At 39.0% G+C, this 22,975-nt stretch overlaps 1 protein-coding gene across 4 annotated transcripts in view; it reads left to right on the plus strand.

The window, feature by feature from the left end:
- Window positions 1–22,975, plus strand: part of LMNTD1 (lamin tail domain containing 1) — a 491,035-nt gene that overhangs the window by 9,687 nt on the left and 458,373 nt on the right. Inside the window, exon 1 of one of the 4 annotated variants that reach the window (XM_061417581.1) lies at window positions 5,331–5,402. The exons of the other annotated variants lie outside the window; for them this stretch is intronic. The gene's annotated coding sequence lies outside the window, so the exon portion shown is untranslated. Of the gene's footprint in view, window positions 1–5,330; window positions 5,403–22,975 lie in introns of those variants that run through there. 4 annotated transcript variants of the gene reach the window in all.

The following is a 22,975-nucleotide window of genomic DNA, read 5'->3' on the forward strand; positions in this document are numbered from 1 at the left end:
TTCTTTATGGTCCAGCTTTCACATTCATACATGACTACTGGAAAAGCCATTGCTTTGAGTAGATGGAACTTTGTCAACAAAGTGATGTCTTGGCTTTTTAACACTGTTCTAAATACGTCTAACATAATAAATTTTAAAATATAGCAACCTGTATCATATATATTATTATCATACCTATTTTATAGATTAGGAAGCCAAATCATAGTCCGTCATTAGATGTGGCACAGCTGAGATTCAGATCCAGGAAGTCTGGTTTCAAAATCTACACTTTTTCCTAGTATGATATGTGGTTAATTAGTGAGGCAAGACTTAAAAAGAGCTGAGAGAATGAAGCGTACAGTTGGCATGGGTTCAGGGTGCAGAGATTAAACTGGAATTGTAAATTGAGGTCTGGGTTAGGCAGATCCCTTTCACCTGGTCCTCCAAGTGTGCTGAGGCTGAGGGGTAGAGAGTGAGGATTGGGCAGTCCCAGCAGCATCAAAGCTTTCTCACCATGGACTGCTCACCCAGCAAAATAAATTAACCTACTATTTTAGAATGATTGATGTTTCCAAGTCAATTTACAAGCAAATCAGGCATATAACCCACAAGTGAACTATGGCTAAGACAATGATGTGCATTTTCAAGGACATTCCTGGTCTTATATGTCTTTTAACAGATAAGAGACCATCCCGATAAATAACCCACTGAGTGCTAGTTCTTCTGTTTAATTAGCTTTGTGACCCTGGACATGTCCATTTGCCTTCCTGCACCTCTGTGTGGTGGAAGTGTGGCCTGACAGAGGTTCTTTGACCTCAGCATTGACTGATAGAGCTGGCTGCCTGATGGGAATCCCCTTTCCTCTTCCAGTGTTCTCTGAATACCCTCCATCTGTGTTTATTCCAAGTGGATCAAATATACAGGTGGGTCTGCATTCCTTTCACAGCAAGGGCTTATAGAATTACCTTAAATGTCACATCTAGCTCTAACGTTCTGAGCATATGAATCAGAAATTAAAATGATTAGTGCCATTGAAAGAGAAGAGACATAGAAGGCTTGCTTCAGCTTCTGATAATGACCCAAAGAACAGTTCAGAAATCCAATTAAGAAATACAGGAAAAAAAAAAAAAATGAGTTAGGCTTCATTTGCACCAGGAACATAATACTCAGTGAACATAACTCTGTTATTTATTTATTTTTTAACCTTATTCTGTGACTTCACTCCTAGCATTCAATTTGTATACTGATTTCTGAGCATTGGTTTCCAAAACAGTCATCATCTTGTAAGGAATACAGGCCACCAGAGCTTTATAACAAATAAATGGACAAAGACTGGATACTTTATGAAGAAATAGCCTCGTGTTTCTTGCTGCCCTCAAAACTGTGACATCCATGTACTAATCGGGGTCGTGACAGCATGTCAAGCTGCAGGAAAAACTGCATAATACTCTAGTGATTCTAGACGGAAGTAGATAATCAATTCAGCCCTGGACAGCTTCAGAGAGTAAGTCAAAAAGAGATCTTTTTATTTTCCTCAGGGCAGAGATGTTTTTTGGTTCTGTGTTTTAATTTTAGCACCTGCTGTTTCCCAGGGAAGTGTTGGTTAAAACAAAAATTCTGTTTATTAGATCCAAGTGTCAGGAATTAATCAGAGATGAATAGCATGTCAATTTCCCTTCTCCTGTAATATAATAAAAGAATAATGATGACTGTAACTCTGGGGGTCTGTGTAGGTAAGGAGTCTAGTTCTCTCTGGCCATTATATGTAACTACAAATAAAGGAATATAAAGGAGTTATTAGGAACAAGTTAAGTTTAAAAAAATAAGACAGAATGAAACATGGGAGCTAAAATTCTAGGCCTTGGCAATCAATCCTTAGACCTGGGTGCTCTGCAGAAGAAGGAAACTGATAGAGACCCCATGGCAGGTCATTTTAACTTCTGCCTTTCCAGTAGTCTGGAATTGGAAAAGAGGTTGTGATCTGGAGTAGGAACTGCTTTACATGTAATAAATACTTTACTGTGAGTGCTCAAAGGACGTCCTTAGGATATATTTTAGAGATAGTGAAGAACTCACATGAATAAATAAAATTCAGGTTTCTAAAACTGAGAGAAAGTACACTATGGTGATACCCTAATTTCTTAGTATGGGCAGAAAGTAACATGGGCAGAAGAGAAGATGCATTAGCAAGTAACATAGGTTTAAAGGAGGTTTGAAAGGTTTCTAAAACCAGAATATAATCCTCCCAGGGTGTGGCTAGCATCTTGGAGTGTTCTCTTCTTTCAGACCTGCTCTCCAGCAGCCAATTCAGTAGTCATTATGCACAGAAGAGGTGCTTGCATGAGTCTTGTTGTTAGATAAATGAAAAGCAAATTAATGCACTTTTCAGAATTCCCTTCAGAGTCCTGAGCCTGAACAAGGACAATTAGCAAAAGCCATAGACTATTTGAGAATGAAGTATATTGAAGTCTTCTAAAGCTGGTTGTCAGTTTTTAACCCTTCTTCATCCTCCTGGTTACTCTTGCCCCACTCTTGAGAACAGAGCCCTGTAGATGCCTCCAGGCAACCCGGAATGAATGGATTAGCATCCAGAATAGGGCTAATAGGGCTGACTTCAGGCTGTTTATCTGTCTGGGCCTTCATCTCTGCATGTATAAACAGAGATGATGATAATGAATATTTACCAAATAATGTGATCTGACCTAGAGGGGACCCCAGTTCAAGGTAGCCTTTATCCTTACTCTTACTATAGACATCAGAAGTTTCAGGTCGAAGGCCTGATGTTTTAGTGAGATGCTTTCCCTTCTTATCTCATGGTGGGACAGTGAGTCAAGTGTGAGACCAGAAACCCAGCCTCTTCGTTAGGAACGGGGAGAGGAATGCCCTGGTGATGATTCAGAAGCGAGCACCAATATCAGGTGGGCAAATATGAGACAGAACAGTTTCTTCACATAGTTGTTTGTTTTTTTGTGTCCATTCTGCTGATAAACATCCTCACTCAGAACTTATTACTTCAAATGAAAAATATTGATAAGCCAGGTGATTTGGCTGAACCGATTGCTGAATCTCTCTATAAAGCAGTCAAGTCCCTTGTCACGGCCAAACTGAAGCTGAGAAAACTTGAATTACTGCCTGTCAGTTGAGCTGGATGGGGTCTTGGGCTCATCTCATCCAATGTCTTCGATTACTGGTTGAGGAGTCAGAGCCAGAGATGTCTGGGGACTGCTCAAAATAATGCAGCGAATTAGACTCAGAGTTAAGACTCAAGATAGGATGCAGACAAACATTTGTATTTATTAAGCTACACACCATTTCTATTCCTTGTGTCATAAACTTGTATCTCTCTGCAAAATAGTCAATGCAGCAATAAACCGGGATAAGAGAAATTTGTGAGTGAAATTGTGCTGACAGGTTTGGGGTTGTCTTAATAGTCTCTGAAACCACAAAGAGCATTTGATTCAATAGTTTGCAGCCAATTTGAGAATTTATATTTATTTTCAAAAGGTGCTTTCATTTTCAGAAGTTAAAGAAATCCCTGTTTCATGGTCGGTCTTCAGAAAGGCTGGGTGGGCTGGTGATGCCCGTGGTGATGGTTCTCTGTGGCCAGCGCCGCTGTTAGATCAAGTACTGCTCAGAAAGCAATTCGATGCAATTTTGGAGGAGCCCAACGTCATGTCTTTCTGATTATAGTACGTGCGGTTGTCAAGCAAGAGAAACCACATCCCTTGGTGAGTTCTGCAATCAATGGGCTGTGAGCAGTCAGCCATGCTCGTGGGGAACAGCTTTCCACTGTATTTAAGACACAAGACTTAACCCGGGATCAAGCTGCTCAAAATTGCCTTTTTACTCAAGATCAAGCATCTTTAGAAGTCCTCTTGTATTAAGGAACTATTAAGTTGCGCTGAAATAAAACAGCTAGAAGGAAAAAGAAAATATGTGTACTTGAAAGATGCAAAGAATTACCTTCATAGGGGCCCCGTTCAGGTGTATCTTTTCTGCTATCAAGATTCTTCTAGTTGACTTTTTTTTTGGCTGTGCTGGGTCTTCGATGGGGCTCAAGGACCTCTTCCATCTGGCACAGGGGCTTAGTTGTGTCATTTGAACTCTTTGTTGTAGCATGTGGGATTTTAGTTCCCCGACCAGGGATTGAACTCACATCCCCTGCACTGGTAGGCGGATTCTCAACCACTGAACCACCAGGGGGGGTCCTCTAATTTGTGTTTTGATATGTTTTCCTTTTCTTAATTTTTAACCACAAATTTTCCTTGTGCCAATTAGAGTGAAATGAAATAGAAGTCAGTCACTCCCTAAATCCCTCTTAGATCGTGAACATTCTTTCTGTCCTTGTGGTCATGTGCATGCTGCCTCTACCAGTCTGAGACCCTCATGGCAGCCAGTATTCAACGTCCTGGAGATGGGATCAGGGAAAACTCAAACCCCATTCTTCCCATCCCCCTAGATGGATGCCTGTGTCCGTCTTGGTTCCTTTCCTCCACACTAGCTGTGTCTTTCCTTCTGCTCATCTCTTTATTCACGCCTTGTACACTAGAGGCTTGAGCACAGGAGATTTTTCCTCCCTTCCATTCTCTTTCCTGGTTACCTTTAGACTCCTCTCCTAGTACACCCCTGTTCATTATATTCTCCCTCCCGTGTTATTCCAAAAATCTACCTGTAATGCATGGCTGGTAAGCATATTCATCTTGCTTATGATTAACCTTGAAAGAGGACTGCACATTTTGGTGTGTTTTTAAATTAAAGAACCACCACCAGAATACTTCTGAGAGTTCACTTTGACTTTATATTAAAGTATTAATATTCATTTCCCACTCCCCCCACCATATCCTTCTCTAATTAAACTTAATTTCCTTACTGAAAATATTTTTAAAAATTATTTCTGGCTCACATCTTGAGTGCTGCAGTACAGTATTGTGTTCCAGTACCCTTCATTGCAGATGTACCACAGGAGGTAAATGAGCCCTTTTGAAATAATTTTGGAACCTGGCCATTTTTAGAACATTGTTTCTACGAGAAAACAAATTCCCAGCTTTTAGAACATGATTTATTTTAAGTGGGGTATTTCCTTTATGTGTTTGGTACAAAAAAAAAAAATCTTTTTGATGTGGTGACATAAAATCAAAGAGACCTGCCTTAGTTTTTACCTTGTTGAATATTTTCATAGTAGAAAAAACTGAACCTGTTGATTTCTTACATTTTATTGTTTTGGGTAGCATTCTAGAGACCTTTGCAATGCATGTGGTTGGTGATTTGTGAATTTTTCATAATTAGAGTATGTGGAAACTGCAGTTGTCCACTATTTCTGTTTTTCTCCTCTTCCTTCCGGGCCACATAGAGAGACTGCCATGATTTTCCAGTCTGCCATGGAGCCAGGTGTGGCCGTGGGACTGGATGCTTGCCAATGGAATGTGAGTACAAGTGGTTTGAAGAACTTTTGCCTTATCTGCTTAAGTGGATCTCCCTGGCCGGAGACTCCCTCTCTTTTCCCTACTTGACCAGCTAGACCTGAACAGCCCTGCACACCAGCTGTTGAGGGCAGAACTTTTGCCAGCCTGGGTCTCCAGTGACTGACGCAGAGCTGCCCACCAAGCTGGGGCACTTACCTTGCCCCGTTAGCTGGGAGACAAATAAGCTTCATTGTTCTTGGAGCCACGTACTTTGGGGCTCTTTTCTTAATGGCAGTTTAGTCTACTCCATAAAATTACTGCAAAAATTATTTTACAAGATGTCCTATTGTATTTAACCTCAGTATACTGAATAATCAAACTATATAAACACAAGAGTCATCTTCCTCAGAAAACAAAACTCTGTGGACATTCATCTTTGTTTCTCCTAGGAGTTTTCTCTATGCATTAAGAAATGGCTAAGGCTAATTTAATCTTCCATTCAAACATAAAAATCTGTTTGCCAAAGCCAGACATATTTTCCAAGAGTGAGGCTCATTTAATCTTCCATTTGAACATAAAAATCTGTTTACCAAGGCCAGACATATTTTCCAAAGAGTTGTTATTTGAAAAGGGTAATATGTTCTGGCCTTCATTATATCTATTAAAGGAAAATAGGTAAAAGAATACCCACCTCAGAAGCACAGTTCTTTGATATAGTATCCCATGATAATCCTATTTTAATTAGGGCCAAATTCTGCTTATGATCAAATGAAATCTCAAGAAACAAAATTCTTCAGGGGTCACTTTATAACACAATAATGAAAGAAGCATAAAGCAAGGTTAACATCATTGAATTTCAAAAAGGAAAAATTATAAATTGGAATGAGGGCAGAATCACACATGTATTCATGGTTTGTGTTCATACCACAGTTGGTGTCATATCTAATGGTACTTCTTTGCTGAATATTTTTGTTTATATAATTTGTTGATTTGCTTTGTTTTTCTCACAAAGTAAAATAACATTTATAATTAAGGCTTTTTGTATGCTTCTTCCATTAGTATCCATTAGAATAGATACTAACAAAATAATATAAAATATGAAAGTTAAAATAAATAGTGCCAAATTGGCCCATGGCTAAAGAGAAAACATGTAGGCCAGAATGAAATAGGGATGAATTCATTCCTTAAAATCTAAAAATTGAACAAGTAGGAAATGGGGTTACAGAAGAATCTATGAGATTAATGTTGCTGTTGTTTAGTCACTAAGTCATCTCCAACTCTTTTGCAACCCCATGGACTGTATAGCTCACCAGGCTCCTCTGTCCATGGAATTCTCCAGGCAAGAGTACTGGAGTGGGTTGCAATTTCCTTCTCCAGGGGATCTTCCCAACCCAGGGATCAAATCCATGTCTCCTGCATCAGTGGGCAGATTCTTTATCACCAAGCCACGAGGGAAGCACTAGTGAATATTACTGTATTCTTCATGGAACTCAAAACTCTGGGTAAATTCTGAGACAGAACTTTTAAGAGGATAAAATAGACATTCAGTTCAGTTCAGTCACTCAGTCGTGTCTGACTCTTTGCGATCCCATGGACTACAGCATCCAGGCTTCCCTGTCCATCACCAACTCCCAGAGCCTACTCAAACTCATGTTATCAAGTCAGTGATGCCATCCAACTATCTCATCCTCTGTCATCCCCTTTTCCTCCTATCTTCAGTCTTTCCCAGGATCAGGGTCTTTTCCAGTGAGTCAGTTCTTTACATCAGGTGGCCAAAGTATTGGAGCTTCAGCTTCAGCGTCAGTCCTTCCAATGAATATTCAGGGTTGATTTCCTTGAGAATTGACTGGTTTGATCTCCTTGCAGTCCAAGAGACTCTCATTGGTCACAACACCCAACACCACAGTTCAAAAGCATCAGTTCTTCAGCTCTCAGCTTTCTTTATAGTCCAACTCTCACATTCATACATGACTACTGGAAAAACCATAGCTTTGACTAGATGGACATTTGTTGGCAAAGTAATGTCTCTGCTTTTTAATATGCTATTTAGGTTTGTCATAACTTTTCTTCCAAGGAGCAAGCATCTTTTAATTTCATGACTGCAGTCACCAATTGCAGTGATTTTGGAGCCCAAGAAAATTAAGTCTGTCACTTTTTCCATTGTTTCTCCATCTGTCTGCCATGAAGTGATGGGACTGGATGCCTTGATCTTTGTTTTTTGAATGAGTTTTAAGCCAGCTTTTCACTCTCCTCTTTCACTTTCATCAAAAAACTCTTTAGTTCCTTTTTGCTTTCTGCTATAAGGGTGGTGTCATCTGCATATCTGAGGTTATTGATATTTCTCCCAGCAATCTTGATTCCGGCTTGTGTTTCATCCAGCCCAGCATTTTGCATTATGTACTCTGCATATGAGTTAAATAAGCAGAGTGACAATGTACAGCCTTGACTTATTCCTTTCCCAATTTGGAACCAGTCTGTTGTTCCATGTCTGGTTCTAACGGTTGCTTCCTGACCTGCATACAGATTTCTCAGGAGGCAGGTAAGGTGCTTCAGGAAAGTATTTCATTCTCTCCTGACATATTTTAACTAGTAGTAAATTCATCTTACTTTAAAAAAACCCATTAAGTCCCCTACATACAAATGAATTTCATTCTGAGAGTATGTTTGTAAGGCCAATTTGTAAGTCCAGCAAAGTTAGCCTAGTACCTAACTAATACAAATGGCTACTCAGTATTGTACTGTAATAGGTTTATGATACTTTTCACACAAATAATAAAAAAGAAGCACAAAAAATCAAACATTTTTAGTTGTACAGTACAGTACTTTGAAAAGTGCAGTAGTCCAGTATAACAGCTGGCATTCAAGGGTTGGCATCAAGTGAAAAGGCAAGAAGAGCTACTGACTGGAGGAGAGAGGAGGTAGGAGATGGTAGAGCTGAAGGATCATCAGCAATAGGAGATGGAGGGCCAGCTGAAACTTTCCTCATGCCTGATGTTGATGGCACAGGTTTTGGTTTCTTGCTGGAACCAGATGCACATTCTCATCTTGAAAGTCGTAACATTCTTGTGTTGGGGACTTACTGTACTGGACTTTAACTCTGTCTGCCAGTAAAAGATTATGATAGTGATTATCTAGATCTTCTTTACTCATATGAAGCTTTTTACTTCTACCTTATACCGACATCTGTAGATCTTTGCTATAGTTCTTTGCTTCCACCAATCCCTGGCAGCCTGACTAAGCTAAGTGGAAGCATCGTAACCAGCCATCAACTGATGAGAGAACATGGTTATATCAAGGGGAGCCAGTATAATACAGATCATAGGTTTGAAAAGAACCTTGATTAAATTTTGTGTCTTGGTTTCTGTGCTTAAAAATATAATGTATATGTTATAAGCCACATTATAGTAATTGACTCCTGTGTGACAATTCTTCTAGAGTCTTACTGCAAAGAATCTTCAAATGCTGGCTTTAGTGCTACTCAACTCTTTGATAGATCCAAACTGGGCCTCAACTTCCTTATCTGCAAATGGGAAGACTGTATTAATATTTTTTTTTTCCTAAGACCCATCTAGAGGAAGTCTCTACCTGCAGAAAATAACATGGCACACAACTCTTCATTTAAAACAAACATAAAGACAGCTTTTAAGAGGAAACAGTATCACAATGGGGAGGGAGGAATAAAGGGCTGAGGAACACGTGACTGTGGTGATGGCCCTGAGATGGGTCAGCCAACCAGAGGACCAAGTCCAGCCTGCTGCCTGTTTTGTTAAGAGCTAAGAATGACTTTTCCATTTTTTAAAAATAATACTAATATTAACATTAATATTCTTCAAGGTGGATAATTTATTTATTGTTTTTTATTTTGGACCATATTTGAAATGGTTTTGGAGTCTTTCCCAAAAGTTTGGTAGCTTAGGTGTAAGAGATGGAGTTGAAAGGATCAGAGACTGAAATTAACATGAAAGATTCAAGAAAAGGAGTGGAATGAGTGTTCAGGAAGGCAGTGTTGAAGTCACTTGTCTGGAGTCCAGATTGATTGGTAAAGCAAGGGAAACCAGAAGGAATTTGATCAGTTAGGATTAGAAAGAAGACTTAAGAAAGAAATGAGACCAAGGTGTCATTTCTATAGAATAAAGCAAGGAGAAAAGATAGAAATCAATGAAGATGAAATCAGAAAGAAGGACTTCTCTCCTTCACCATAACCAAATTAAAGATCTTGTAATATTGAGACTAAGGTGTAAGATCTGGCCCTTATGGGGACTGTAGGAATCTCAGAAGAAATCTGAAGATGCAACTCGGAATGTCTGCTTTATCCTGGAAGGCATTTGTTCCACAGGAAGTTTTTCTGTCCATGGATAAGTGATGTCTGAGCTGTTGCTAGTGGGACTAGATCACAGAGAATAGCCTTAGCCAGAGAATCTTAACTTGAACCTCAGAGGTTTGGTTGAAACTAAGTAGTCCTTTGGAATGGAGCTGAACAATGACTCAACTCATGGACTTTGGCTCACTGGGCACCCTCTCCCTCCCTCCTAGGGAAACTGAGATTGAATGAATAATAGCTGTGAAATACTCCCTTGAGAACAAGACTCCTACACACTAATAAATACTAAACGCTTTTTCATTACAATTTAAGTGAATGACTTGGTTTCTTTCGAAATGCCTCATAAATGAATGGCATGAGAAAGAATGATATTTCCCCAAAATGTTGCTCATTAACACTAATTTATTATAGACCCATGAATGTCTACAGACTTTGTTGATTGAAAATTAATTTGCATAAATATTTGAGGAATGGTAGGAAGGAACTTAATAAATATCTGAACCATTTAATTATTTGAAGTACCTAGACTTAACTAAAATTTACTAAAGGATAATTTTAAAGCTTATTCGTTAAATAGTGATATTTGGGTCTCATTTGAAATTTTAAAAAATCTTTTATTTTTTTTTCTTCAGCTCCTGTTTTCTCTCTTCTCCCCTTACCCCTGGTCCCAATCCCCATCCCAATCCCCTTTGCCCCCAGATATTCTTTCAGAAATTCAGCAGTAATAGGAAGGAAAATATTCACATATTCCAGAAAGCAAATAATTTCTTGGTCTTCATGACATAAGAATACTAGCTCTCCCACAGAGAAGCAAATTGGATGACAGTTTTAGGATAATTGAATTGCTTGGTGCTATTCAGGTTGTTGGGAAACTGGTGCTGTGAAAACCAGTTTATTTTTCAGTGCTACCTGTAGTTTCCTCTAGCAGGAGATTTCCTATTTACACATTAAAAACAAAACACAGAGCAAAGATTTGCAGATTTGTGAGTAGGTTTGTGTTATCCAGTGGCTTTGAAAATGGATGCTTGGTAAACTAAATTAAAACAAATTGAGTTGCCCAAATTTTCAGTGAGTTACGTATAATAATTTGGAGTGGGCAAAAAAAAAAAAAAAATCTGTATAAAAGAGACCTGTGGATACTAATTTTAAACCATCTGAGGGCCAAATAGTTACTCTTTTTTACCCCTTTTGGGATGGAGATGAGGGGTTGGTAATTAGGGCTTTCAGGTAAGAAACAATTGATAATGATACCAAACAAAATGGTTGGTAATCACAAAGAGACTAAGGCACGAAAAGAAAAGTATCTGGGCAGAGACAAATCATGGAACTGAACAGAAACGGAATGACTTAGGCCTTTGTTTCTCAATGTTGACCATGTATCAGAATTACCCAGAGGGCTTATAAAAACACAAGTCTCTAGGTCCCACCCCAGGAGTTTCTGACTCAATTGATCTGAGATGAGGCCTGAGAGTTTCCTTTCTACCAAATTTCCCAAAGATGTGGATGCTGCTCGTTCACTTTAAGAACCACATTTAGGGTGATTTAGGGCAGTGTCTAGAGACAGAAAGGTTTAATAAGAAAGCACTGAAGGACTTCACTGGTGGTCAAGTGGTTAACAATCTGTCCACCAGTATAGGGTGGTAGTGGTTTAGTTGCTAAGTCATGTCCAACTCATACGACCCCATGGACTGTTGCCTGCCAGACTCCTCTGTCCGTGGGATTCTCCAGGCAAGAATACTGGAGTGGGTTGTCATTTATTCTCCAGGGGATCTTCCCGACCCAGGGATTAAACCTAAGTCTTCTGCATTGCAGGCAGATTCTTTACCAACTGAGCTGATGTACGGGTTCTGTCCCTGGTCTGGGAAGATCCCACATGTCACAGAGCAACTGGGTCTGCATGCCACGACTGTGGAAGCCTGCACACCTAGAGCCTGTATTCCACAACAAGAGATACCATGGCAATGAGAAGCCCATGTTCTGCAACTAGAGTAGCCCCCACTTGCCTCGCTCGAACTAGAGAAAGCCCACGTGCAGCAATGAAGACCCTTTGCAGCCAAACATTTATTAAAAACCAATATTAATAAAAAAGTGTTGATGACTATGATAAGAGATAAGAAGCCAATTTATTGGAGGAAATTAAAGGGAAGATGGAATTAAAACAATGGGGTGATGACTAAAATAAAATTAAAAGCAAAGTAAACTTTAATTGAATGACAAGCTCTGTGCTAGACTCTTTACCTTCACATTTCTGCCACGTAGTCAAAATAATAACATTACAAAGAGGCACAAGATGTTCACATGAGTGGATAAGAATGATTGTAGTAAAATAGCTTTGCAAGGTCAACACAGTTAAAAAGTGGTCCTGAGTTCCAAGCCACTTAAGAGATAGACAAAGAGAAAGACAGATGGAGATCAGAATACCATACTTATTACTGATTAAGACTGGGAGGGATAATGTGGGGTTAGAAGTGCAGCATGCTTCTTAATGCTATAGCTCAGAAATAGGCAGACCAATCTACTGGGCCAGGCCAGATTGGACACGTCTCCTCCCATGGGGGCTCCCCTTGTAAAACTTCCAACATGGAGGACAAGATGTGCATATATGTGCATTACTGGAGCCATTCCCCAAGGAAGGAGAGCTTGACGGTGGCTGAGCTTTTGCAGGCCCTATTTACTTTTCTCAAATTTATCATTCAGTAATTTGCTGTTCATTCTCTGAGACAGATTGGTAAAAGAGTAAGGAGGTTAGAAATGTTACATGAACTGAGGTCTCTCTAGATGCAAGGAAAAACATGAGGAGCCTGGAATAATAATCCTCTCTCTGTAGGTAGGAGAACCTAGGACAAAAGCAGACTCTTTCCTTCGAAAGCCTGCTCTGTTTCAATGATTCTATTGGCTTCTAGAAAGAAAGCACAGCAAAGACTGGGGAGTCAGGAATGATATTTTAAAAGCTATGATTCTCGGGACTTCTCTGGCAGTCCAGTGGTTAAGACTTTGCCTTCCAATGCAGGGGGTGCAAGTTCAATTCCTGGTCAGGGAGCTAAGATCCCGCATGCTTCATGGCCCAAAAAAGTGAAATATTAAACAGAAGCAATATTTTAACATATTTAATAAGGACTTTAAAAATGGTCTACATTAAAAAACAAAAACAAAAACAAAAAAAACTTTGAGGAAAATTAAAGCTAGAATTCTTAATAAAGAATCCTAGGAAGATGCAAGGTGAAGGAACCAATTCCGTATTTTGGTAGCATGATAATTTGAATTACTGCTGCCCAACCACTGGTGATTGCCTGCAAGGCTGAACACTGGAAATATGCCTGACTGGTGGCTGAGTCAATATCCTGAGGCTGGTTGATCTAAATTTCATGCACATCTTCCTAATGTGCTCCTCTCTGATTGTGGCCATTTTGACTAGTTTTTGTTTTCAATACAGCGTTGGCTGTTAGTTTGCTCCTTAGGAAAATGGCTTAAATTGACATTTGGACACATTTGAGAAGGAAAAAAGAAACTAAAGAGCAGACCTATTCTACTCAAACAATGTGCAATCAGGCTAATATTTCCAGTAGTACAATCTGCCGTAAGTCCCAGCTCATTAAATCTTCAGAGGTGTGTGCTCTGTTGCCTGGAGAAGTGGAGTGCCTCTTCTGTTCCCCTTCTGTCTGTCCCCTCACTACAGTGTCAGCTTGCCCTCCAGAAGTTCTTGCAGTGGTGCACATGTCCACATCCAATGGATGAGGGCAGGCTGATCCTCAGAGAGGTCTCCCACCACCTGACTTTTCACTGTGCACTTCCTGGGCACAGTGAAAGTTAAGTTGGACTTTGTTGAAATATGCCCCTGGAGGCACATTTTAAAGCTGATATATTAATTGTATGCCAATAACTACCGCTGCTTCTGTGTATCTAATTGAGTACCTTATGTAGTTCTAAGACCCTTAAGGATTTTACCCCAATGGGTGAAGTTTTATGTATTCAGTGGGTTTTTGTTGTTGCTGCTTCAGGGTAAATGTTTGAATTTTGACAGTTCTTGCTAGGAACACAAAAGAGAAGTCAGAAGCTGCACACAAACTCAGTAATTGAATGGCTGAAGATGGATGTAGGGGAAAACAGTGGGAAAATGGTATCTGAAATGACTGAAGTACAGAAAGGCCTAGAACCTGCACACATTTTTTTTAAAGTTCTTTTAAGATGTCTAGATTTATTTGATAAGCCAGAAGGTTTGTATTAGTTTATTATCATATAGTGGGGATAAGAGAATTTAAACCTGAACTTGAAGTTAGACCTATAGTTTTATCAAAATTTTAGCTAAAAACAAAAGAAAACTTTTAATATCTCTTCTAGAAGTTTTAAGCACCTATATAAAAATTCTCAACACTTGGAAAAATTGTAAATTTGCAAGTATTGTTGTTGTTCAGTTGCTAAGTCGTGTCTGACTCTTTGCGACTTCATGGACTGCAGCACGCCAGGCTTCCCTGTCCTTCACTATCTCTCGGAGTTTGCTCAAACTTAAGTCTATAGAGTCGGTGATGCCATCCTACCATCTCATCCTCTGTCATCCCCTTCTCCTCCTGCCCTCAATCTTTCCCAGCATCAGGGTCTTTTCCAATGAGTTGGCTCTTCACATCAGGTGGCCAAAGTAGTGGAGCTTCAGCTTCAGCATGTGTCCTTCCAGTGAATATTTAGGGTTGATTTTCTTTAGGATTGACTAGTTTGATCTCCTTGTTGTCCAAGAAACTCTCAAGAGTCTTCTGTAGAACCACAGTTTAAAAGTGTCAATTCTTTAGTGCTCAGCCTTCTTTATAGCTCACATCCATACATGACTACTGAAAAAACCCTTAATTACCATAAATGTGTCTTCCTGATTATTTTCTTAATATTAGTAAAATGACTTCAAAATTTCCTTCTCCTAAATATTCACTGAGGTTAGCGCAGGTGTTCACTGTAGTTTATAAATACTCATTTAAAAACAGAGATAGGAAGAAAATGAAGAGAGCAAGCTTCTAGTCTACATTCTGCCATAAACCAGTGGTATGATCTAGGGGCTGGTTAGTTTTCTCGTGATTAAAACACCTATTGTAGTGTTCAGAGATATATCATAAAGATAAAATGAGAACATGTATACAAAGCACTGAAAAATTTTTGACGTGTTACATGACTCTTAAAGTAATTTTAGGGACTTCCTTGGCAGTCCCTGTAATGGCTAAGATTCTGTTTTCACTGCATAGGGTCTCAGATTCGATCCCTAGTCATGGAACTAAGATCCTGAATGCCACTCATGGCATGGCCAAAAACAAAAGAAAAAAGAAAGTAATTTTATTATCATCATTTTAAATAGGTGAATAGCATGAACTAAAGATGTTTGGCTTAGGAAAGTTAATATTGAAGCGGTAAAGCAAAGTGTCTTCTGAGATTTGAGGGCTGCTCACTTGATCTGAAGGACAGACTTTAAAAGCTGGTGGGAATACAGTCCAGTAGTTTTCAGCATAACATAATAAAACAACTGTCTGCAGCCATGAGCAGATGGCCTTGTGAGCGAGTGATCCAACTGTCCATGATGGTGTGCATGCCAAGGTCCTATACCGATTGTCAGGGACGCCTTTTGTGACATTTGCTGCTGTAACTTATCATTTGACCAAGAGTCCTCTGAAATCCTTGACAACTTTCCGAGCCTTTGTTCCTGTGTCCATCCAGATAATGAATCAGTGGATTTTGTGGTCATTTGATTCTGTTGACTATGTTTATATGACAGGATAGAATCAGGTGGGAAAATATATTCACTTAGGCATACAGTAATGATCATATGTGTTCTCCAGGGAACAGTGGTATTTGCAGAGCATGGGAGGGCAGAATGCTTAGTAGGGAGGCTAAGTTAACCCTTCCAGAAGTGCCTTTGTGAAGCAGCAGTGCTTGAGACCACCAATCCCAATCTTTTTGGTACCAGGGACCAGTTTTGTGGGAGGTGATTTTTCCATGGATGTGGAGGTGTGGGAGGAGGCTGATGGTTTTGGGATGACTCAAGTGCGTTACATTTATTGTGCACTTTATTTCTATTGTTATTACATTGTGATACATAATGAGCTCAGGCAATAATGTGAGTGATGAGGAGCAGCTGGAAATACAGGTGACACTTTTCTCGCTCACCTCCTGCAGTCTGTGGCCTGGGATTTGGGGACCCCTGCTTTAGACAGTCATTTGATGTTAGCAATAAAAATCCAGTTGAAGATACTTTATACTATATTACATTATATAGCATCATTTGCTCCATATGAGGGCTATCTTTCTGATTTAAAATCAAGGAAATCCTTCCCTTTTTTGAGGAATTAGAATATTTCCTTATTCCAGTAACAAAGCTTTATAATTTAGTGTGTCCATTGTCCTCGCTTTGAGGAAACATATCGCAGATTTGAAACAATCATGAGAACTCTCATGGTTCTCAGAGTTGGCTTGTTTACATTATCTTTTCCCCACTTGGTTTGAATTTCCTTTCTCTTTTATAATGTTTTAAACTGTTAAAAACAATTTTTAAAAGGATGATCATACTTTTAAAATAGTCACTTGGATGCCTTCAGTTGATTTTGCTAAAAAGTCTTTTATGCTTTCTTTAGCAAACAACCTTTGCTGTCTTCCACAAAGACACAGATGTGAGTGTATGTGAACACATAAACGCACACACAGAGTGTACTATTCTCTTCTTTTCAAAATATGCAAGAAGTAAATTTAATAAAGCACAGTAAATCATTTGCAGCTCTGAAGGGTTTGACAACCAAATAAATCTGATTATGCCCTTCTTTCAGAGGATGCCATATTTGCCTAAAGATCAGGATGATCCACTGTTTCTTGGTCTTCTCCGGGTTGCAGAATCTGTGACATATATTACTTCACAGTCCCCACAAGGTGTGACAGCCAAGAGGTTTTGGACAGTGAAGAATTTGGGACTCTTTTGATGCTTATGGCAGATGTTAATTTGAAGTTCAGAGATGCATAGTCTCTGCCAGTTTTTCTTGCCATTTATTTATTCAAGTTGTATTCCTATAGCCTGACCCTCATTCCTGATGATAGCACTTAACCCTTTCATAAAGAAGCTTCCTTTTGTCTTCATAAGTGCCTTGAAGTCAGCAATTACAGTGGATATTTGGCTTTCAATTCCATGGACATTCTTTTGCTTTTTCAGAAAACTCTGGAAAGCAGGCACCTTCATCTTCACATCTGAACCTGCCACAGTTTCAGACGGAAAGTTTGTGTTTCATTTTGAACACAGATTCTGTATGCCTTCTATTGTAAGAAGCTAAATTTTTTTGAAAGGAAGTTATCTTTTTAAAAATATTGAAATATAGTTGATTTAAGATGTTATGTTAGCTTCAGGTATATTATATTATTACTTGGCATTTTCATGTATATTACAAAATGAACTCCACAATAAGTCTAGTAACCCTGTGTCCCAATTCAGAGTTACTACAATATTGTTGATTATATTCCTTATGTTGTATGTTAATATCCCTGTGGGTTATAAATTTCATAACTAGAGGTCTGTGCCTTTTAATTTCCTTTACCTTTTTCACCCAACCTTCTATGCACCTCTGTTCTAGCAACCATCTGTTTGTTCTCAGGATCTATTACCCTGTTTTCATTTCATTTTGTTTGTTTTGTTTTTTAGAATCTACATATAAGTGAGGTCGTACAGTATTTGTCTTTGCCTGTCTGATTGATTTCAATTAGCTAAATGCCCTCTAGATTCATTTATGTTGTTGTCCATGGCAAGATTTCATTTTTAATGGCTGGGTAATATTCTGGTATGCGTGTGTGTGTGTGTGTGTGTGTGTGTGTGTGTGTGTGTGTGTGTTTGTATATGTAAATCACATCTTTATTCATTCATCCATCAACAAAAACTTAGGTTGCTTCCATATTTTGGCTATTTTAAATAATTCTGCCATGAACATTGGGGTGCATATATTTTTTGGTATAAATGTTTTTGTTTTGTAAAAAATACCCAGAAGTGAAAGTACTTGATCAAATGGTAGTTCTCTTTTCAATTTTTGAAGAAGCACCATACTGTTTTCATAGTGTCTGAGTCAATTTTCAGTCCCACCAACAATGCACAGGGTTCCTTTTTCACCATATCCTCACCAACACTTACTTGTTATCTGTTTGATGATAGCCATTCTTACAGGTGTAAGGTGGTATCTCGCTGTGGTTGTTTTCATTTGCATTCCTCTGATAATTTGAGATACTGAGTATCTTTTCATGTGTTTGTTGGCCATCTGCATGTGCTTTTTGGGAAAATGTCGATTCAGATCCTCTGCCCATTTTTGAATCAAGCTATAGGTTTGTTTGATGTTGAGTTATGTAAGTTCTTTGTATATTCCAGATATTACCCATCATCACATATGTCAGTTGCAAATATCTTCTTCTACTCAATAGGCTGCATTTTCATTTTATTGACAGTTTCTTTCACTATGCAAAAGGTTTTAGTTTGATGTTATCTCATTTGTCTATCTTTGCTTTTATTTTTCTTGCCTGAGGAGACAAATCAGTGTGTAATCAAGGGTTGTGATACCTCCAGCATCTTTCTTGATCTCAAGGTTGCTTTGGCCATTAGAGATCTTTTGTGTTTCCACACAAATTTTAGAATTATTCATCCTAGTTCTGTGAAAAATGCCACTGGGATTATATTGACTCTGTAGGTTACCTTGGGTAGTACAGTAATTTTAACAATATGAATTCCTCCAGTCCATGAGCACAGTGTATCTCTCCATTTGTATTCTCATCACTTTCATCAGTGTCTAATAGTTCTCAGAGTACAAGTCTTTTACCTCGTTGGTTAGATTTATTGCTAGGTATATTTATTCCTAAGTGTATTTCTTTTCAATGAAATTGTAAATAAATGAGATTGTTTTCTTTTTTGTAATGTTATTTATTTTTGTATGTGCTGTGTCTTCACTGCTTTGTGGGCTTTTCTCTAGTTGTGATGAGTGGGGGCTACTCTGTTTGTGGTGTGTGGGCTTCTCGTTATGATGGCCTCTTTTATTGCAGAGCATGGGCCATAGGGAGAAGGAAATGGCAGCCCACTCCAGTATTCTTGCCTGGAGGATTCCATAGACGCAGGAGCTTGGTGGGGTGACAAAGAGTTGGACACAACTGAGTGACTAAAACACATGGGCCCTAGGGCATACGGGCTTCAGTAGTTGCAGCATGTAGGCCCAATAATTGCAGCTCCCAGGCTATAGAGCGCAGAGCCAATAGTTGTGGCAAATGGGCTTAGTTGCCTCGTGGCATGTGGAATCTTCCCGGATCAGGGATTGAACCTGTGTCTCCTGTATTGGCAGGCGAATTCTTTACCACTGAGCCACCTTGGAAGCCTGAGATTGATTTCTTAATTTCTCTTTTCAGTAGTTCATTATCATTGTATAGAAACACTGAATATTAATTTTATATCCTGCAACTTTACTGAATTCATTGATGAATTCTAGTTTTTTTGGTGCCATCTTGAGAATTTTCTGTATATAGTATCATGTCATCTGTAAACAGTGGCAGTTTTACTTCTTTCTTTCCAATTTGGATTGCCTTTATATCTTTTTCTTGTATAATTGCTTTGGCTAGGACTTCCAATGTTATGTTGAATAAACTTGGTGAGAGTGGATATCTTTGTCTTATTCTTGATCTTAGAGGAAATGCTTTCAACTTCTTGATCTTAGGGGAAATGCTTTCAGCTTTTCATCTTTGAATGTGGTGGTAGATTTGTCATAGATGACCTATATTATGTTGAGGTGTGTTCCTTCTGTGCCCACGTTGTTGAGAGTTTTTAATCATAAAGTGGTTATTAAATCTTCTCCAAAGCCTTTTCTTCATCTGTTCAGATAATCATGGGCATCCCTGATGGCTCCGTGGTAGAGAATCTTCCTGCAATGCAGGAGATGCAGGTTCAATCCATGGGTCAGGAAGATCCCCTGGAGAAGAAAATGGCAACCCACTCCAGGATTCTTACTAAGAAAATCCCATGGACGGGGGAGCCTGGGAGGCTACAGTCCATGGGGTTGCAAAGAGTCAGACATAACTGAAGTGACTGAGCATGCATGCATTGAGATAATCACATGATTTTTATAGATTGATTTGTGGGATATTGTACATCCTACTACCCCTGGGATAAATCCCACTTGATCATGGTATATGATCATTTTAATGTACTTCTGAATTCTCTTTGCTAGTATTTTGTTGAGGATTTTTGCTTCTATGATCATCAGTGATACTGGCTTATAGTTTTCTTTCCTTCTTGCCTTTTTCCTTTCTGTGGTGTCTTTTCTTGTTTTGGTCTCAGGGTAACACTGGTCTCACAGAATAAGTTGGGAAATATTCCTTTATCTTCAGTTTCTTTTGGAATAGTTTGAGAAGGAAAGGTATGAACTCATCTTTAAATGCTTGGTAAACTCATCTGCAAAGCCATCTGGCCCTGAACTTTACGTTTTGGGGGAAGTTTTTTTGTTTTTATTTTTTAATCACTGATTCAGTTTTGTTGCTGGTGATTGGTCTTTTCATATTTTCTATTCTTTTCCTAAGTCAGTCTTGGAAGATTGTATGTTGCTAGGAATTTATCCATTTCTTCTAGGTTGTCTAGTATATTGTGTGTAATTGTTTATAATAATCTCTATGAGTCTTTGTATTTCTCTGGTGTTAGCTGTAAGTTCTCTTTCATTTCTGATTTGATCTATTTGGGCCCTCTGACTTTTTTTCTAATTGAGTCTGACTGAAATTTTATTAATTTTGGTTATTTTTCAAAGAACCAGGTTTTAGTTTCATTGATTTTTTTTATATTGTTTTTTCAGTCTCTTATTTCATTTATTTCTGCTCTGGTCTTTATGATTTCTTTCCTTCTACCAAATTTGGGGTTTGTTTGTTGTTCTTTTTCTAATTCCTTTAGGTTTAAGGTTAGATTGTTTATATGAGATTTTTTCTTGTTTCCTGAAGTAGGCTTGTATCATTGTAAACTTAACTGTTTTTGCCCCCATTCCATAGTGGCTTGTACGGTTACGAATCTGCCTGCAATGCAGGAGATCTGGTTCGATCCCTGGGTCAGGAAGATCCCCTGGAGAAGAAAATGGCTACCTACTCCAGTTTCCTTGCCGGAGAATTCCATGGACAGAGGAGCCTGATGGGCCACAGTCCATGGGGTTGCAAAGAGTTGGACATGACTAAGCAAATAACACACACACACACACACATTTTGTATCTATTTTCATTTTTCTCCAAGTATTTTTTGTTTCCTCTTGATTTTGTCAGTTAATTATTGGCTATTTAGTAAGCATATTGTTTATACTCCATGTGTTTATGTTTTTTGCAGCTTTTTTCCTTATAGTTGATTTTTAGTTTCATGCCTTTGTGGTGGAAAAGATGCTTGATATGATTGCAGTCTTATAGTTCTTGAAACTTTTTTTGTAGCTACCATGTCATCTATTCTGAGGAATGTTCTATGTACTCTAAAAAAATGTGTATTCTGCTGTTTTGGGGTGGAATATTCTGTAAATATTAATTTTATCCCAGTCTGAAATGTCATTTAAGACACATTTTTGTTTTTGAACCTTCGTACTAGCTCTGTACATGGTTGACTTGCTATCTTTACTATATATTTACCTGTACTGGTGAGATTTTTTCCTTTCATAATTTCCATATTTCTAGTTGTAACCTTTTCTTTTCTGCTTAGAAAAGTCCTTTTAAACATTTCATGTAAGAACAATTTAGTGATGAACTCTTTTACCTTTTGCTTGTCTATAAAATTCTTTAGTTCTCCTTTACATCTGAATAATAACCTTGCCAGGTAAAATATTGTTGGTTTTAGGTTTTTCCTTTCATTGCTTTGAAGCTATCCTGCCACTCTCTCTGGCTTGCAGTTTCTGTTGAAAAATCAGCCAATAGCCTTATGGGAATTTCCTTGTATATAACTGATTTCTTTTCTCTTGCTGCTTTCAAGATTCTCTATATTTAATTTTTGTCATTTTAATTTTAATGTGCCTTGGATTAGACCTCTTTGGATTTATCTTGCTGGGGACTCTCTCCTTCTTGACCCTGAATATCTGTTTCCAAGTTTTCATCTATTATTTATTCAGGTATGTTTTCTGCCTCATTTGTGCTTAGTCGCTCAGCCGTGTCTGATTGTTTGCGACCCCATGGACTGTAGCCTCCCATGTTCTGTCTGTGGAAATTTCCAGACAAGAATACTGGAATGAGTTGCCATTTCCTATTCTAGAGGACCTTCCCAGCCCAGGGACTGAACCCATGCCTCTTGCATCTCCTGCATTGGCAGGTAGACTCTTTCCCACCACACCACCTCTGGGACCCCTGTAACGTGAATGCTAGTGTGCTTGAGGTTGTTCCAGAGGGCTCTTAAACGGGGCTCACCTGGGTGGTTTCCCTGTTCTGTGTGTGTGTTGACCCATTCTTGTGTATCGTGTATCTGCTGTTGCTTCCTTCTAGTGTATTTTTTTATTACAGTTATTGTAATCTTCAGCTCTGTTTGGTCTACTTTATGTTTCCTAACTCTTTGTTTAAATTCTCACATTGCGTTCATCCATTCTTCTCCTGACTTTGGTGAGCACCTTTAATCATGACCATCATTAATCAAGCAGATAGATTTCTTATCTCCACTTTGTTTAGTTCTTTTTCTGATGCTTTTGTCTTATTCCTTCATTTGGAATGTATTCCTCTGTCTCCTCATTTTGTCTAATCTTTTGTGTTTATTTTTGTGTGTTTATTTCTAGGTGGGTGGTTATGTCTCCTAATACTGGAGGAGTGGCTTTATGTAGGAGATGTCCTGTGGGGCCCATTCGCATGCTTTCCTGTGGTCACCATAATGATAAGCTTTCAGGGGCGTCCTCTATGTGAGCTGCAAGGGCTTATCTGTTGTGTGGGGTCAATTTCTGTGAGCATGCTGGTCAATGGGTTTGCCTTTGGCTCAGTTAGATATGAGGTTCTGTTTCTTGCTGTGGCTGTGGCCTCACTGGTAGACAGAGCTGGGTTCCCAGGCTGCTGGCTGCTTGGCTTCTGTGGGCCCACTGGTTGGCAGGGTAAGCGCCAATACTAATTAGATCAGAGGGAAAATTCCAAAATGGTGCCTGCCAGTGCAGGTGTCATCAAGATAGATCAGACTCCAGAATGGGCTGCCATCAGATTTCTCTCCTCAGGAGGCATCCCAGTTGCCTTCTCCCTCTCTGGCAGGTCCTCCAAGGTCAGCAAGTGGGTCTAACCCCAGCTACTTTCAAACTACTGCCTCTTTGCTTGTACTTAGAGC

Source organism: Bos javanicus, chromosome 5, assembly GCF_032452875.1.
Source record: "Bos javanicus breed banteng chromosome 5, ARS-OSU_banteng_1.0, whole genome shotgun sequence".
Classification (NCBI taxonomy): domain Eukaryota; kingdom Metazoa; phylum Chordata; class Mammalia; order Artiodactyla; family Bovidae; genus Bos; species Bos javanicus.